This window comes from Bos indicus, chromosome 15 (genome assembly GCF_029378745.1).
Source record: "Bos indicus isolate NIAB-ARS_2022 breed Sahiwal x Tharparkar chromosome 15, NIAB-ARS_B.indTharparkar_mat_pri_1.0, whole genome shotgun sequence".
Lineage (NCBI taxonomy): Eukaryota > Metazoa > Chordata > Mammalia > Artiodactyla > Bovidae > Bos > Bos indicus.
The window spans coordinates 44,388,574-44,405,985 of record NC_091774.1 but is presented as its reverse complement, the minus strand read 5'-3'; the positions used below and the strand labels follow the sequence as shown (position 1 = coordinate 44,405,985).

At 37.7% G+C, this 17,412-nt stretch overlaps 1 protein-coding gene across 7 annotated transcripts in view; it reads right to left on the bottom strand.

The window, feature by feature from the left end:
- Nucleotides 1-17,412, bottom strand: part of STK33 (serine/threonine kinase 33) — a 208,289-nt gene that overhangs the window by 146,665 nt on the left and 44,212 nt on the right. The window contains exon 2 of one of the 7 annotated variants that reach the window (XM_070803713.1): nt 1,787-1,964. The exons of the other annotated variants lie outside the window; for them this stretch is intronic. The gene's annotated coding sequence lies outside the window, so the exon portion shown is untranslated. The remainder of the gene's footprint in view (nt 1-1,786; nt 1,965-17,412) is intronic. 7 annotated transcript variants of the gene reach the window in all.

The window sequence follows — 17,412 nt, the reverse complement described above, 5'->3', positions numbered from 1 at the left end:
CCCGTAGTAAAAGAGCTTAGATTGTCACCAGGTCACCGTTACTAGATGACACAGAGCTTGTGACATAATTTTAATACCTCACTCTTAAACAGGAAAACATAGTTAGACATTTTATGAAAGTTTCAAGTGTGAAAGAGAACAAACAAGTGGGGGGAAAGGATCTCAGAGAAAAAAGAGAGAAGGCCAGGAGCAAAATTATACCACATATATAAAAATAGCCTCTGAGAGTTAAAAGATATCATATCCATAAAATAAGAAGCCACAATAAAAGAATATTCGGAAAACAGATGGAGTCCTGAAAAATCTAAAAAAGTTTTTTAAAAAATTAAATAAAGGAGTTAGAAGATAAATTTGGGAAATATCTTAGAAAACAGACCAAAAAGACAAAAAAGTGGAAATGACAGTGAATAGATGGAAAAATTAAGGATCAGCCCAGGAGATCCAACATGTGAATAACGAGAGTTCAAGCAAAAAATATAGAAAATAAAAGAGAAGCAATTATCGAAGAAATAATACAAATAAACTTTCATAGGAGCAAAGAATTTCCAAATTGAAAGAGCCCACAGATTTCACAGCAAAATTAATGAAAAATGATCCACGTTGACCATCATGAAATTTCTGAACATCGAGAATAAAGAGAAGAAAGATCGGTAAGGTACCTTCACCATGAACAGGGGGACCAATGAACATTAATCCCACTAAAAGTGGGACCACCAGACACCATGTGTCTGATGCTGTAATGTGAAGCTTATGACGTGAAATAATAGGAAATACACACCACCACTTATGAAGTATTATTTTTAATAGTTGAACTAGAACTTAGTCAAACAAATCTAACTACCAGAGAGCTTTTTATTTAAATTATATTTTTGAGTACTAAAATTTCATTTGAATACTAAAATTTCACTTGGTTATTACTCTTTATATCTTCTATTTCCATGCTGAGATGTTCTGTCAAGGGAAATATTTAGGGTGGACTTTGTTATTTTAGCACTCATAAGGTATATTTTTATATATTACTTTGTTGTTACTAACTAAAGAAAAAATGCCAATTGCAAGAATTTTTCTGGAAAACCAAAATAGTTCGGGAATATAGGCAATTTCCCATTAATTTTGCAGAGTAACCCAAACTAACAAGATGTGTCCTGCACTAATGTCTGGTGCTCAGCAAATGCTTAATGAATGAATGGATGGACACACATGTATGCACGTCTCTACAGAGGCTGAAAGAGAAGCAGAGTGCCTACTCCTTTTAAGGTCCTAAAGAGGGGAGAAATCTAAAGCTTTACTTTCCTAACAGAATAGCCCCTAAAAGTCAGGGTCAGGAACTGCTTCAGGAGATAAATGTAGAACAATGAACCACTACTGTCTGGCCAATTAACCGTTCTCACAAGAGTAAAAGTATATAAAAGCTAAGATGAATGTTTCCAAACATACCGCTGATATAAACTGGTATGATTAAGTTTGAGTTGTCCAGAATCTGTTCTCCCTTTGATGTTCAGCCATATCCAACAAGTGTCAGGTCTAGCCAGAGGATTTCACTCCTGAATGATATGGCGAGTTCACAGAAAAGGCATTCTTATACTGTATATCAAGCTCAATCCTCCAGGGGCTTGATGACAATCTCTGGACACTGTGCTGCATCTCACAAGTTGTTCTTTCAGTGGAGGCAATGGATCTCTCTGTCCTGATCTGATGAGGATATGAATAATCTTTTGGGAGACAGTGCATCAGTGAACAGGTGGACTAAGACTGCTGACCAACAAAGTAGAAATTAAAAACTCACCTGGAGACTCACCAAACCAAACTCTCAGCAAAAATAGGTTGTGTGCTTAGTCGCTCAGTCGCATCCGACTCTGTGACCCCATGGACTGTGGCCTGGCAGGCTCCTTTGTCCATGGGGATTCTCCAGGCAAGAATACCGGAGTGGGTTGCCATTTCCTTCTCCAAAAACAGGTTACATTCTGCCAAAAGGCAAGGATATTTTCACTTTTAGCCTAAGCAATGGAGAACTCATAAAACATCAATACTAATAAGGGCAAACTACCCTCGTTTTGGATTACAACAGGACAGCAAAAGATTTAAAGAAACTACCTGCAATTGCTTTTTTATGCTAAAGAATGTTCCCTAGCAACTCATGCAATAATTACCTGGCATTAATATAGTCAGGTGATTTATCTGGCATTTAACTAACATGAATATGTGTAAAAGAACTTGGAGAGGGTACCATATCCCTTTAATAGCTAACTCATAATTTAGGTAATACACAGAGGCTAATATAAAATTTAAGCTATAAATTAATAAAGAATATTTGATAAATCATCCTTCAGTGGAGCCATAAACTAAAGATTATATGATCAATTTAGGTTCTAAACAACATTTTACAGTGGAAAATAGACAAAGCAATTAAGAGTCCCTAAGGAATTCAATTCAGTTTAATACCTTTAAGTTAGGAATTGGATTAAATTATTGGGTTAGTGAAAAAGTTCATTGGGTTTTTCTATAACATGTTAAGAAAAAACCCAAATGAGCTTTTTGGCCAACCCAATATATCAATTACTTGAGAAAATGTGTACATTTTTCAATGAGCATATATTTAAAAACTGACAATTTGCTAATGAAAGAACAGAGGCTTTTCATTTAGCCTTTTCCATATAGGGTTTTTTTGGTAAATAGTTCTCAGTTTCTTGACTTGGTAGTGTAACACAATTTTACATTTCCTGCTTTATCTGCTGAAGCAAGATAACTCAGTAGCTAGATTTTCATTTCACCCAGAGCATAGTTTTATACAAAGTAAATTTCCTAACTTCAGAGAACGTAACAACTATTCCCAATGAGAAACTCTTTAGGCAATGCCAGGAATCAGCCCCATGTAAAATTCTGCTCAAGTACAGTGTGAACAACTTACTAAATAGCTTTTTTCACAAATTTCAATGTGTTAGATATGTTCATGCATATCCTTCTATCATTGTATATTCTGAAATAAAAATATATATATAATGATACACAGTCCTAAGTCAGTTGCTATTTTACTTTTCAATTGTTTCAAATGTTTCACAACTTAAGTCTGTGATATTACAAGCCCCTCCAGAAGACTTAAACAGTATTAAAATACTGCTTTCAATTTAAAGGGCAAAATATCTGGAAAATTAAGGTCACAATGTTAGAGAGTCTAATGGAGTATGGATTTCTGCTTGAAGTACTTCAACCAGAAACCTCAGCAATCTTAAATCTGTCTCTCCTGGATATAATAAGTTTTAAAGCTTTGAATGAATTTTCAGAATATGTTTCATATCTCTCATAACTTCAGAAAAGGATGCTGCAGAGAAGCAAAGAGAACAGTTTCTACAATAATGGAATTTTTATGCAGCACCAATAAGTTACAGAGCCTTTAAAACAAAAGATGAATAGGATCATTCTTAAAAGGAGGAAAAAATAACAAGCATTTAGGTTTCTTTGTAAGAATTTGCTCTTAGGTACAAAGTGTTTTTTAAAAGATCAAGAAATAGATTATTTTATCCCAGATGTCATAAATGCTATCAAATTATGATTAAATCAACAGTTAATATTAAAATATAAGGTATTTCTGTTAGTTCTATAGCTAATATGCCTAGTTTCATATCCCATTATAAAACCTAAGTCATTTTTCCCGATAGGGCACTACCCAGGATATACTGAAAGACCAAATCACATGGAACATGTACAACTTTTGAAATGGGGAAACAACACAAAATAAAGTTCAAAAAATTTGCTTTTAAAATGTTCATTTAAAATAGTGGTTCTCAATCACTGGTAATTTCATCTTCCAGAGAACACTTAGCAATGTATGGGGACATTTTCAAATGTCACAACCAAGGGAGTGCTACTGGCATCTAAAGGTTAAAAGCCAAGGATGCTGCTGAACATCCACAATGCAAGAGAGGCCCACTACAAAGACTTATCCAACCCAAAACCACAGTAGTGCTAAGGCTGAGAAACCTTGATCTAAAGCAACACCAAGCACACAATCAGATGTGCTTGAACAATGAAGAAATACTTGTTGAATGAAAGAATGAACCTTAATAAGTAAAATCACTTCATCTGCACTTTTTATAGCTTCTTGTTATCTCTATCAACCTGATTGTGCCTAATACAGGCTCTATTTCTATCCTCAAGATCTTTAGCTACTCATTCATCTTATTCCCCTATGGTATCAAGTATGACCAAATGAAACCATGTGTCTGTCAAGGATCTCGCCCTATGATATGGTTCCAAGGGAATCCAAAAGAGGAACACTATATTGACCATTTAATTGTCATTCAAATTAGCAAATGAAAATACCTTCAAATGCCTTCAGTTATTAAGAGCTCAAGAATATATAGTTTTTAACTATGGGAGTTAAAACACTATTACTTTATTTGGCCATATTTGTTGATAAATCAGTGTTAAGACTAAATAATTAAAATAAATAGTCTTTAGCAAATACATCATGTGAACAATGTAACAAGGAAAGGTTAAAAGGCCCGCATGATCTTCTTAAATAGTAATGCACAATTTCCAGGTCAAAACAATCTTCAAGAAATTTGGGGGGACTTCCTTGGTGGTTCAGTGGTTAAGAATCTGCCTTCCAACACAGGGGACACAGGTTCAATCTCTGGTCAGGGAACTAAGGTCCCAAGTACTGTGCAGCAACTGAGCCCATGCACCACATCTACTGAGCCCACCCCACAATGAGAGAGAAGCCGTGCAACTCAACAAGGTTCCACAGGCCACAACTAAGACCTGATGCAGCCAAATTAAGGAAAAAATATTTTTTTAAAAAGAAAGAAAATCATTTTTAAACTCTAGGGTCCCTAATTTAATATGAAAACTGCATCCAGAGAGGAAATTAGATTTTTCTACTTTTTAAATCCAGATTTATGTCTCCTTAATCACTATCTATTTAGAGATTTCTTAAATTAACAAATAACTAGAATCATGATTGCCCCTGAAAGGAATTACAAATATTTTATTTTTTACTTATAACTTAAAAGGTTTTATTTGTTTTACTATTAATATTTATACAGTAATTTTATAAGAAAAGTAAATCACATAGTCAAAGAGAAAGAACCTCTGATAAACTCATCAATTTACAGAGAATCATATATTATTCAAGGGTTAAATTTTAAGAACAATAGCATTAATCATAAAGATATGAAATTTCTAAATCATTTGTTTTTAAAGAATCTGCTGTTAATATAAAGGGGAACGTGAATAAAACTGAAAAAGACTGACAAAGAGATGCTTCTAGCCAAAACAGTAATGTTAAATGAATTACAAATACTAAATAAATCATAGATACTTACACATTATTCTGCAACTATACTTTGTTTTACTTGTCCTTGGAGAGAAATGTTTCTATCAGAAATCTTGCATATTTAAATATTGCCTTAGATAATGTTCTTTCAATATAAAAAATAAACTAAGAATTACGTCAGCTAAAGCCATGGCATGGTCCAATAGTCATAGATTGAAGAGTAATCTAAAAGCTGTTCAAATGTTTATTCAGGCAGAAATAAAGGGCACCGCTTCTCAAAGAGAAATGGGTTTTAATAAAAACTTATAAAGTTGTCCACCAGAGGTATAGGTCCAGATGCACCAATGAATAAGGAAATTCTGTGTGGGATTGTTCCAAACTCATTTGAAGTCACATGTACTTGGAAAACCCAAAACAATCAAAATAAGTACATTATCTAGACATGCTTTCAAATCTATTTCTCCCCGCTGGGTATCAACAACCGGAGAGGGCTGATTTGTTCTTTTCGTCTTTTTTACAGCTAAACGAGCATGCAAACCTTCAAAAGAGAGGTAAAAATGGAAATGACAGAACCATTTATGAATCTAAAATAATCTCTGTGAATCAGTGTCAGTGAAATGGGCAAAAAGACATACAAACATCCCAAGTGAGTAGTAGCTCTGTAAGAAAATGAGAATTTAGGATGAGCAACATTACAAAAGATATTTTTGTATATTAATCCCTTGATGCATTTTGTTAGAGGCCACTAACAACTTTCTATAAGCAATCTAGCAACCAACAATTAACTTTTAAATCCCTTCCAAAATTTTTTTGTTTAGACCCTACCATATGCAAGAGATTATGTTAGGCACAGTGAGAAAAGCAAAGACTCATCCTTCACAAACTCTGGCCTCAAGAAGCTTACAGGTCTAGTGGGGAAGACATGACTAGAAATAACTTCAAAACAAAATAAGAAGAGTAAAGAGCTTAAAGAGCAGTAAAAATAACGTATCATAAGAAGTCAGAGGGCTTCCCAGGTGGCACTAGTGGTAAAGAACCCACTTGCCAATGGAGGAGATAGAAGAGATGCGAGTTTGATCCCTGGGGTCAGGAAGATCCCCTCAGGGAGGGCATGGCAACCCACTCCAGTATTCTTGCCTGGAGAATCTCATGGACAGAGGAGCCTGGGAGGCTACAGTCCAACGGGTCACATAGAGTCAGACACGACTGAAGCAACTTAGCACGCGTGCATGCAAGAAGTCAGAAGAGGATTTCACCCACGGTCCAGTAAAGACTCCACTTTCCAGTGCAGGGGGTGTGGGTTCAGTCCCTGGTTGTGGAACTAAGATCCCACATACTGGAGGGCGCAGCCAAAATAAGTAAAATAAATGAATATTTTATATCATAAGAATTAATGAATGAAATATAGTCATTAAAATAAATGAATAAATAAAACGTGTTTTTTGTCTTTTTAAAAAGTGACTTTCAGCTGGGCTGATCAGAGAAGAACATTGAGATTAAGTGGGGATATCTGTGATGGGCCTGGAAATACATATGTGATTTGGACAATCTCAGGAGGTAAACATAAGGGAATAGAAACAATACAAGTGAAGGTGGACCTATGAGAAAGCATCCATGGCTCATCCAGAAATTCTACTGGCTAACAGAGAGTACTGAAGAAAGAGAAGTAATTAAAGATGAAGTAGGACACTAAGACCAGGACCAGTGTGGAAGGGCTGAAAAGTGTGGACTTTGTTGGGTAACTGGGGAGCTGGTAAAGGTTTCTGAGCAGGAAAAAGCATCATCAAAATTGTGCTTTAGAAAAATCAATCTAGCTGTAATTGAAGTAACTGAACATCAATCAAAGGCAGATGATATAGCACAGTGAATATAATGTAAGCCTGCAGGAATTCAGGAATTCATTTATAAAAATGTAATTTATATGCATCTTTTCAGTAACACAGCTCTATAAACTGTCTTGCTCATAGACTAGTACCTAATTATATAAGCATCTAAAAAGGTCATAAGTACTATAAAATGATATCACAAAACCTCTTGCCTCTGCCTGGAAATCCTTCCACCCCCTTTCCCTTCCGGTAAACTCCTTATCCTGTAGGTCTAAGTTTAAATGTCACTTCCTCAGAAAGGCCTTTTTTAATCACTTATCCAAATTAGGTCTACCTGTTTTTTTTCCTTTCAAAAGAATATATACTTTTTCTTCACAGCATTTATCACAATTTATAATTATATATTTTGGTCAATAATTTGATTAAAATCTCTCTCTCCCACTAGATTGTGAGAGGAAGGTCATTACTATTTTTGTTCATCATCACATTCTCCAGAGCCTAAAACAGTACAATACAGGGTAAGTAAAGTGAAAGTCACTCAGTTGTGTCTAACCCTTTGCAACCTCATGGACCATACAGTCCATGGAATTCTCCAGACCAAAATATTGGAGTAGGTAGCCTTTCCCTTCTCCAGGGAATTTTCCCAACCCAGGGATCAAACCCAGGTCTCCCTCATTGCAGGCAGATTCTTTACCAGCTGAGCCACAAGGGAAGCCCAAGAATACTAGAAGGGGTAGCCTATCCCTTTTCCAGTGGACCTTCCTGACCCAGGAATTGAACCAGGGTCTCCTGCATTGCAGGTGGATTCTTTACCAACTGAGCTATCAGGGACAACACAGGGTAGGTGCCTGATAAACATGTGGTCTGTGAAGAATGAATGAATGAAGAGAAGAACAGGTTTTTAGGCCACCACTATAATGCCCCTCTCTGCTAAATGTGCTATTGGTAAAAAATACTTTCTTCCAAAGGGAAAATTTAAAGAAATCTTAAATTTCAACTTAGAACAAGGCCAAATTCCTCTCTTCTAAAATCAGAATAAAATGTCTTCTGGAATCATAATAAAAGTCTATACTTCTTACACAGAAAATCTTAAATCAAATATTCCAGCCAGAATACACATTTCTATTCCTCATATTTTTATGAGAAAATTCATAAAGCAACTACTAAATAACTAGAATAAGGAATGGAATCTGAGTACAGAGTAAACATTATGAGTCAGTTGTAAATAGGTGATTATATACTTGTAGTACCTCCTTGATCTATGCATGCCATGTTAGAGCCTCAAAAAGAACTTCAGCATTCAACAGGAAATGTTTTATGTTAACCTAAATCATCATTGGAGTAGACAAAACCCTCAAAGAAAGATGACTAAATTTCTTCACAAACAATTCATTTCCACATAATAAATACAGGGCTTTAAATCACATCCTATTTATACTTTTGACCTCCAGGCCACAAACATGGTACAATGTTTCATTCATATAATAATACATTCATAGGAGATTAGCAAGGATCTTACTCAGTCATTAAAAACAACAAAATAATGTCATTTGCAGCAACATGGGTGGGACCTAGGAGCTTCCCTGGTGGCTCAGTGGCAAAGAATCCACCTGCCGTGCAGGAGACACAGGCTCAATCCTTGGGTTGAGAAGATCCTCTGGAGGAGGACATGGCAACACACGCCAGGATTCTTGCCTGGAGAGTCTCATGGACAGAGGAGCCTGCAGGGCTACAGTCCATAGGTCGCAAGAGTCGGACACAACTGAAGTGACTTAGCACACACGTACTGATGGATTTAGAGATTGTCACGCTGAGTGAAATAAGTCAGACAGAGAAGGAGAAATATCATATGGCATCCCTTATATGTAGAATCTAAAAAAGAAATTATACAAATGAACTTATTTATAAAACAGAAATAGGCTCACAGATTTAGAGTATGAACTTATGGTTCTCAGTGGGGAAGAATGGAGGTTAAGGGATGGGAAGTTTGGGATGGACATGTACACACTGTTTACAACGGATAACCAATAAGGACTGTATAGCACAGAGAACTCTGTTTAATGTCATGTGGCAAACTGGATGGAAGGGGAGTTGGGGGAGAATGGTATATATATGGCTGGATCCCTCTGCTGTCCACCTGAAACTATCACAACACGGTTAACTGGCTACACTTCAACATAAAATAAAAAGTTTAAAAGAAAAAAAAAGATTAGCAACGTAATGAACTTTGAAAAGTCCAAAGGAGTTCAACATGTGGCATTTAGGACCTTATGACCAGATGCAGCCCTCATAAAAATTTAGAAAAATCACCTAATTCACCAGTATACCTGTACTAAGAAGGCCTAACCACCAGTAAGGAACTAAAGAAGTTGGCTGAACTCGAAATGCTGAGCTAACTTGGTAGACCAGAGTACCTAGAACAAAGGGAAAACACGATTTTCATCATTCATTTGGAGGTCCTTGTGCAGCCCACTCCAGTGTTCTTGCCTGGAGAATCCCAGGGACGGGGGAGCCTGGTGGGCTGCCGTCTATGGGGTCGCACAGAGTCGGACACGACTGAAGTGACTTAGCAGCAGCAGCAGCAGCAGCAGCAGTGCAACTAAATTCTGCAAACCAGATGCACTACAGAAACTGAAAATGAAAAGATCAACATAGATTTGTGCAAGGAGGTAGTTCGTTTTGCTATAAAGAGATATCTGCATTCTCAAAAAACCAGTACACTGTAAAAATAGCACAATAGAACACATATGCTTTATGAAAAAATGCAGTTAGGGACACAACGTTCAAAAATTCTGGGGAACACATGTACACCCGTGGTGGATGCTTGTTGATGTATGGCAAAACCAATACAATATTGTAAAGTAAAAAAAGTAATAATAATAAAAAAATAAAAAATAATTTAAAAAGCATCATTATAAAAAAAAATTTTTTGTCAAAGACACACACACAAAATATAGGAATCCAATACAACTGGTAGCACAGTTTCACGCATATTAAATGGTTAGGAAAATACATAAATATTGTACTTTATCTTGAAAAAGACCTGAAGCTTGTTTATGGATGTGAGTGCTTGAAAGGTTGTAGCTTGTGAATTAATTGTTAAGTGACAGAAATAAGGTTATCTGAAACTGCAGTGTCCAACTCTTTGCGACCCCATGCCCACCAGGTTCCTCTGTCCATGGAATTCTCCAGGCAAGAATACTGGAGTGGGTACCATTCCCTTCTCCAGGGGATCTTCCTAGGTATCTTGCATTGCAAGCAGATTCTTTACTGTCTGAGCCACCAGGGAAGCCCAAATTGCTTCCTAATATATAATAAACATGCTGAAATAAATTCTCAAGTTTTAATAGCAGAACTGACTGTATGGGTATTTAGAATCAAACAACCAGTGCCAACTGGATACTGCAATCATTTCTCATTGCTCAAATGTCTTGAGTTCACAAGACTTTGACGAATCACAGACTCTCTAATAGGAAAAAAGTCACAATTCCTAAATAGATTTGTGTAAGTCACATGGCCAAACTCTGGAAATATTGGAGCCTGCTAGGCTCCACGAAAGTACAGTCTTCTTCATAAAACCATTGCCTTTAAAGCAATAAGTATATAGTGACATAAAATCTAAATATTACTGGTAAACATAACATTTGATCAAATCTAGTTTTTACGTAGAAATTAGGATCATCTTGTCCTGTCAGAGTCCCTTGGACTGCAAGGAGATCCCACCAGTCCATTCTGAAGGAGATCAGCCCTGGGATTTCTTTGGAAGGAATGATGCTAAAGCTGAAACTCCAGTACTTTGGCCACCTCACGCGAAGAATTGACTCATTGGAAAAGACTCTGATGCTGGGAGGGATTGGCGGCAGGAGGAGAAGGGGACAACAGAGGATGAGATGGCTGGATGGCATCACCGACTCAATGGACGTGAGTCTCAGTTAACTCCAGAAGTTGGTGATGGACAGGGAGGCCTGGCTATTCATGGGGTCACAAAGAGTCGGACGCGACTGAGGGATTGAACTGAACTGAACTGTCCTGTCATCTTCACTATCATCATTAGCACACCTTCTCACATTTTCTCTTCACCCTCAGCAGTCACTACTATGATAACCAAGGCAACGAAGCCAACACACTGGCATACCTGAACTCGTACATCTTTCCAATAGCACTGCTCTTGTCCTTGGCGCTAGGCTGGCATCATAACAATGGTCACATAGTGAAAAGAGCGTCTGTTAACAGATCCCATTTCACCTGTTTTTATTTAGGAAAATTCAACCTCCAGGAGAAATGTCTGAGCCTCTATTTACAGTATTTATCGAGCATTATTTATTCCACAGGCTTGTAGGCATCAAGAGCACTCAGGTCGGTGCTTTATAAAAAATAGGGGCTTCTTTATTTTCATTGAATGAATGTTAGTTGAACTTAACTTGATTCGTTTTGCTATTTATCCAAAATAATTTCAGTACCAAAATACTAAATTCCATTTTCAAAAGCAACACAGTCAGCAGTCACCACTAGTCAAAGATTATTTTTAATTGTTTTTAATGACTATGAAATTAGAAGACGACCGCTGTAAAAAAGTTTGGAAGACTTGAGTCTTGAGGGTACTAGGTCTTGATAGGATCCTAACAGCACCTCGATCCCTCACCTCAAGAGAGAACTAATTTTAATGGCTCTCATGTAGTATTCTAGAAGTTTTCTACACATATATGTAAGAATATATTACGCATTATCTTTAGTAAATAAGATCATACTATATCCTCATACTGGCTTCCCGGGTGGTGCCAGTGATAAAGAACCCTCCTGCCAGTGCCGGAGACGCAAGAGACGCAGCTTCAATCCCTGGGTTGAGAAAATCCCCTGGAGGAGGGAATGGCAACCCATTCCAGTATTCTTACCTGCAGAATCCCACGGACAGAGGAGCCTGGAGGGCTACTGTCCATAGGGTCGCAAAGAGGTGGATACAACGGAAGGGACTTAGCACACACACACATGTATTCTAAGTTACTTTTTTCCCTAAATTTATAATGCAGTCATTTTTCATTGTCAATAATATATTCATACAGCCTTTGTTTTAGTGACTATGTAATATTCCAAGGTATATAAGCACCTTAAAATATTTAATAAACTGATATCAATAGTTAAGAAAATTGCTCTCAAATTGTTTCTATTATAAGCAGTGCAATAAAAAACATCCTATTACATATATCTTTGTACCTTAGAATAAATATATTTGTAGAATGTATTCTTAGAAGTAGCACTGCAGAGGTAAAATATATGAATATTTATAATTTTGACAAATGCCAAATAGTCTTCAAGAAAGGATATGAGAATGCCTATTTCATTACATCCTTTTCACCATTAGAAATTTCCAAGTTTTTCATCTTTGTCAAATTGATAAATGAAAAATGGCATCCCAATCTCATTTTACCTCTTTAATTATAAGTGAAACTAAGTAACTTTTCAAATTTTTAATATTTGTATTTTTCTATAAAGTCATATGATTGTCCATTTTTATACTGGGTTGCTCATATTTTCTTGTTGACTTATCAGTGATCCCTGAATATTACCAACATCAATCCTTCTTCTGTCAAATATTTTACAATTCTTCTTCCCCACTTGAGTGTTTGTTCATTGATTCTTATCATGGTGATTTTGCTATGCAAAGGCCCTTGTTTTTTATGAAGTCAAATTATTAATCTTTACCTCAATAGTCTCTGGGTTTAGAGTTATACTTAGGAAGACCTTCTCTGCCCTAAGATTATAAAACTGCTTGCCCAAGTTTTCTCCTTAAAATAATAACAAGTAATTTTTCCTGAATGCTTACTCAGAGCCAAGCACTATTCTAAGCACTTTGTATATATTATTGCACTTAATCCTCACAACAAGCTTAGTAGGTGGGTAATGTTATTATCGCCATGATACAGATGAAGCTTCTGTGACGATGGATAAGGTTTAAACTTATCTGAGGTTACACAGCTGGTATGTAGCAGTGCCAAGATTTCAACTCAGACCAGGAAATTTATCAACTTTAAGCTTTAACTACTCATTTTCTCTGACTCTTAGTGACTCCACTAAGAAAAACAAGCAGTTCACATACTTACACATACCTTTACCTCTTGTTTCTTCCCTATCTTATATTTATTACATAATTCCTTTTTCATTATTAATTGTACAGTCTTTACATTTCTTCTGTTGCAGTTACTCATATTTTAGTTCCATACGTAAATGGATTCCACATACCCTGGGAGTCCTTTAATAGATCTGTTTCTCCACTCCCAAATTCTTTATCTTTATTTATCACTGAGCAGACTAATTTTATTCGTGAGCCAGTTTGGGGGGAACTAGATCCTTGAATGTTTGCGAATATCATTTGCTACCTTTATACGTAAATCACTGCTTGACTAGGCATCAGGTCTGCCCACATACAGAGACACTGCTCCACTGCCTCCTGGCTTTGAGTGTTACCACAGTACCTGAGCTTCCCTGGTGGGGCAGTCAGTAAAGAATCCACCTGTAATGCAGGAGACTGACTACAACGCAGGAGAACCCGGTTTGATCCCTGGGTTGGGAAGATCCCCTCAAGAAGGAAATGGCAACCCACTCCAGTCTTCTTGCCTGGGAAATCCCATAGACAGCCACAGAGCCTAGTGGGCTACAGAGGAGCCTAGTGAGCTTCAGTCCATGGGGTTGTACAGTCTGACAAGACTCAATGACTAAACCACCAACCACCACCACCCTGATACCTGAGGCCAGTCTGATTCTCCCCCTTTTAGGTAACTTTTTTTTTCTGCCTGGAAGCCTGTAAGAGCCTTTTCTCAGTCTTGAAGTATACTAACTTTGCTATTATCTGCTTACTTGGTATTGACTGTCCTGTCTCAGTTTTTCCCTTTTGATCTATAGATTACAAATTTCCTTCATCTCTGAAGGCCTTTTCCATTATATACCTAAATAGTTTCTATCCATTTGTCCTGCTCTCTTTATTAGGCACACCAATAATGCCTATGTTGGATCCTCTCTGCCTGTCTTTATTGTCTATAGTATATTAGATAGAACTTTTAGTTGTACATCTACAGCAGAAGGTAAACTTGAACTAGCCTGGACAAAAGGAATGTATTGAAAAGACTCTAGAATACCTCACATAAGTCCAGGAAATGCACAAAGAGCAGCTGGCCCTCAGGGATAACTGGAACCACAGACATGAACACCACCACTGCCAGGACTTGATCTCAACCAGCAATGTTTCCCTCGTCTTTTATTTTTTCTTCTATGTGTTGTCTTGGTTCTTCCCACCACAGGGAGACCAGCTTCCTTCCCAAGGCAGGAAACACAGCAGCCAGCAGCCGAAGTCTCACATCCCATGATTCTCACTGCTAGTGAGTGACTGCCTTGCTTTCCTTAATTCCAATTGTTAAAAATCCTACGTTCCCTTCAAATTAATACATATGTATTTTTCTAGAATTTCTGTTTCCCAAAATAATCCTGAATCTGAAATGTATGCTTAGAGCAAAGAAGTTTAGCCAACTTTGGTTTGCTAATTCATTACCTACTCATTTCTGTTCATTTGTTTTGGTCAACATTCTACAAAACTCATTGTCATTTCTTCCTCTCCACTTCATTATAGGTTAGAAGTCCAGTATAAAATGATTCTGTTCCCATAGCCTTATTTCTCCCTCTGTTCTAAGATATGGAACCGGCTCCCTTGGGGATTTTGCAATTTTTCACATGGCCTGCCCCAGTGTGTAAACCTCAAAGGATGAGGCACTCAGGGTCTTCCACTTTGAGTGAAATTTGTGCTGTTTACAATCTAGAGAGGTGTGTATCAAGTCTTAGCATCTTCCCTTGATTTTGTTCATATTTCACTAAACTTCTTAGATACCAGTCCATAACTTAGAACTGAGTCCTTTCCTGGTTTCATTGACTTTTTGTCTTTGCTTTTCATTCTAATTATTGAGTTTTAATTAGTTTAATGATAAAGACTGGTTAACATGCCTTTCAGAGAAGGCAATGGCACCCCACTCCAGTACCTTTGCCTGGAAAATCCCATGGATGGAGGAGCCTGGTAGTCTGTAGTTCATGGGGTCGCGAAGAGTCGGACATGACTGAGCGACTTCACTTTCACGCATTGGAGAAGGAAATGGCAACCCACTCCAGTGTTCTTGGCTGGAGAATCCCAGGGACAAAGGAGCCTGGTGGGCTGCCATCTATGGGGTCACACAGAGTCAGACATGACTGAAGCGACTTAGCAGCAGCAGCAATAGCAACATGCCTTTTCTTTTCTAAAATCTTCTGAATTTTTAGAAATAATAGTTACTATTAAAATTCTACTTTGAAAATCTTACAGTCCATTCACTCAACAAACATGCATAGAATGTTAACTATATGCAAGGCACTTTGAGAGGCACTAAAGATACTCAATGAAGAAAGCAGAAATAGTTCCAACTCTCTTGGAGCTTATATTACAATGACGAAGACAAACATCTAAACAAATAATCACAAGGATAACAGATCAATAAATGAGTAAAAAGGTAGTTGTGTCAGAGGAAAAATTACATAGAGTACCCAAGAGGTATAGATTAAGCTATCTAGCTAGTCCCTTTCAGTATGAGGAGAGTCAAACGTCTCCTTGAAGCTTATTTATTTATTTTGTGACATCACCTAAGTTGCCTCCCTCAGACACAGAATGCAAGATAAGGACATACCCCTATCTGGGTATTAGTAGGACCTTTCTTGATGGTCCAGCCTAAAAATAACTACCATTTTTTCTTGGTGAATGCAAAGCTTATTGGCCTTCTGAGATATTTCTTGGGATTCAAAGTTAAGGAAACCTGTTGACATGGCACTTACCAAAGTCTCTGGCAAGAAGGGATGCAAGCAAGTGTTGGTTGCTCAGTCATGTCCAACTCTTTGCAATCCTATGAACTCTGTACATGGGATTCTCCAGGCAATAATACTTTAGTGGGCTGCCATTTCCTTCTCCAGGGATCTTCCTGACCCAGGGATCAAACCGAGGTCTCCTGCATTGCAGGCAGATTCTTTATCATCTGAGCCACCAAGAAAGCCCTGGTGCAAATTTTTTAGCAAAACAAATGCTTGTTACCAAAAAGATACTGGATACGCAGGAGCTGTCTGAGTTGGTGATCTAAACTCATGCAGGCCCAAAGGTTTATGGAGGAAAAGTGACTTTAGCCCAGCCTAGAACCACCATGATACATGGTTATGCTTTGAGGAATAATGGGTATGTGAGTATAAACTAATGATACATAATTCAGCCTGAGTAGGTCATCACAATGCAAAAGACAATCTGCCCCTTTGGGATCAGGGCTTCTGTGATAGCTCAGTTGGTAAAGAATCCACCGGCAATGCAGGAGACCCCAGTTCGATTCCTGGGTCAGGAAGATCCACTGGAGAATGGGTAGGCTACCCACTCCAGTATTCTTAGGCATCCCTTGTGGCTCAGCTGGTAAAGAATTTGCCTGTAATGTGGGAGACCTGGGTTCAATCCCTGGGTTGGGAAGATCCCCTGGAGAAGGGAAAGGCTACTCACTCCAGTATTCTGGCCTAAAGAATTCCATGGACTGTCCATGGAATAGTTCATGGATAGTCCATGAGGTTGCAAAGAGTTGGACACAACTGAGTGACTTTCACTTTCAGTTTCACTCTGGGATGTGCAGGGCCATTTTCAACATCAACAGTCTTTTTTGGCAACAGCTATATTATACTTACCAGATTCCAGTCCACCCCCAACCTGATGCATGAACCTCCAGGTTCTGAGATAACACACAGTGAAGGAAGAGTCCTCAAAAGGAAGATATGAACTTTCTGGCAATAAAAGCATGTGGAAAATAATGCAAATTAACTTGATAAAGAGATATGACTATATTGGGATTTCTCTGAAAAGGTGACATTTCAGCAGAGATCTGAAGAACAACAAAGCAGTTATCTTGTTGTAACGGGTGTATTCCAAAAGGAGGATCCAGGAGGAAATTTGGCAGATTGGAGGAAATTAAAGAGAGTCAGTATGCATGGATTACGAAAAAAAAGGGCTATGCTGCTGACAGTCAAAGATGGTAAGGTAGGCAAGGGACCATCTCCTATTGGGCTTTGTAATCTACATTAAATATTTGAGGCTTTATCCCAAGAGCAATGCAAGGTAATAATTAAGCCTCAAGCATGACATGATCGTATCTGTATTTGTAAAATATGACTCTATTTGTAGGGTGTACGAGAACAAGAGTGGAAACAAGTAGGAAAGCCAGCTGGGAAGTTATCTGAGGAAGAGCAGGGGGTGCAGGTGCAAGTGGGCTTATAGATTTG